The sequence below is a fragment of the Arachis duranensis genome, chromosome 3 (genome assembly GCF_000817695.3).
Source record: "Arachis duranensis cultivar V14167 chromosome 3, aradu.V14167.gnm2.J7QH, whole genome shotgun sequence".
In the NCBI taxonomy this organism is placed as follows: Eukaryota; Viridiplantae; Streptophyta; class Magnoliopsida; order Fabales; family Fabaceae; genus Arachis; species Arachis duranensis.
The window spans coordinates 85,438,742-85,440,837 of record NC_029774.3 but is presented as its reverse complement, the minus strand read 5'-3'; positions in this window follow the sequence as shown (position 1 = coordinate 85,440,837).

Sequence of the window (2,096 nt, the reverse complement as noted above, 5' to 3'; positions counted from 1 at the left end):
TCCGGGTTCACACTTTGATCATGGTTCTTGGTGATCCATGTGTTGGCATAGAACTCTTGAACCATTAAGATTCCGACTTGTTGAATGGGGTTGGTAAGAACTTCCCAACCTCTTCTTCGGATCTCATGTCGGATCTCCGGATATTCACTCTTTTTGAGTGAAAAAGGGACCTCGGGGATCACCTTCTTCAAGGCCACAACTTCATAGAAGTGGTCTTGATGCACCCTTGAGATGAATTTCTCCATCTCCCAGGACGCGTAGGTGAAAGCTTTTTCCTTCTCTTTCCTCTTTCTAGAGGTTTCTCCGGTCTTGGATGCCATAAATGGTTATGGAAAAACAAAAAGCAATGCTTTTACCACACCAAACTTAAAAGGTTTGCTCGTCCTCGAGCAAAAGTAGAAAGAAGAGAGTAGAAGAAGAAGAAATGAGGAAGAAGGGAATGGCTTTGTGTTCGGCCAAAAGGGGAAGAAGTGTAGTTTAGGTTGTGTGAAAATGAAGGAGTGAAGATGGGTTTATATAGGAGAGGGGGAAGGGTGATATTCGGCTATGTATGGGTGGGTTTGGGTGGGAAAGTAGTTTGAATTTGAATGGTGAGGTAGGTGGGGTTTTATGAAGGATGGATGTGAGTGGTGAAGAGAAAGATGAGATTTGATAGGTGAAGAGTTTTTGGGGAAGAGGTGTTGAGGTGATTGGTGAATGGGTGAAGAAGAAGAGAGAGAGTGGTGGGGTAGGTGGGGATCCTGTGGGGTCCACATATCCTGAGGTGTCAAGGAAAAGTCATCCCTGCACCAAATGGCAAGCAAAAATGCGTTTTTAGCCATTTCTGGCGTTAAACGCCGGGCTGGTGCCAATTTCTGGCGTTTAACGCCAGCTTCTTGCCCTTTTCTGGCGTTTAACGCCAGTCTGGTGCCCCTTTCTGGCGTTAAACGCCCAGAATGGTGCCAGACTGGGCGTTAAACGCCCAACAGCTAACCTTACTGGCGTTTAAACACCAGTAGGTGCGTCCTCCAGGGTGTGCTGTTTTTCTTCCTGTTTTTCATTCTGTTTTTGCTCTTTTCATTGATTTTGTGACTTCTCATGATCATTCTGTTTTTGCTTTTTCAGTTAATTTTGTGACTTCTCATGATCATCAACGTACAAAAAAGATAAAATAACAAAAGAAAATAATTAATTATAAAACATTGGGTTGCCTCCCAACAAGCGCTTCTTGAATGTCATTAGCTTGACAGAGGACTCTCATGGAGCCTCAGAAATACTCAGAGCTATGTTGGAACCTCCCAACACCAAACTTAGAGTTTGAATGTGGGGGTTCAACACCAAACTTAGAAGTTGGTTGTGGCCTCCCAACACCAAACTTAGAGTTTGACTGTGGGGGCTCTGTTTGGCTCTATTTTGAGGGAAGCTCTTCATGCTTCCTCTCCATGATGACAGAGGGATACCCTTGAGCCTTAAACACCAAGGATTCTTCATTCACTTGAATGATCAACTCTCCTCTATCAACATCAATCACAACCTTTGCTGTGGCTAGGAAAGGTCTGCCAAGGATGATGGATTCATCCATGCACTTCCCAGTCTCTAGGACTATGAAATCAGTAGGGATGTAATGGCCTTCAACCTTTACCAAAACATCCTCTACAAGTCCATATGTAATGGTCTTCAATCTTTACCAGAACATCCTCTACAAGCCCATAAGCTTGCTTTCTTGAGTTGTCTGCCATCTCTAATGAGATTCTTGCAGCTTGCACCTCAAAGATCCCTATCTTCTCCATTACAGAGAAAGGCACGAGGTTTACACTTGACCCTAAGTCACACAAGGCCTTCTTGAAGGTCATGGTGCCTATGGTACAAGGTAATGAAAACTTCCCAGGATTTTGTCTCTTTTGAGGTAATTTCTGCATAGCCAAGTCATCCAGTTCTTTGGTGAGCAAAGGGGGTTCATCTTCCCAAGTCTCATTTCCAAATAACTTGTCATTTAGCTTCATGATTGCTCCAAGGTATTTAGCAACTTGCTCTTCAGTGACATACTCATCCTCTTCAGAGGAAGAATACTCATCAGAGCTCATGAATGGTAGAAGTAAATCCAATGGAATCTCTAT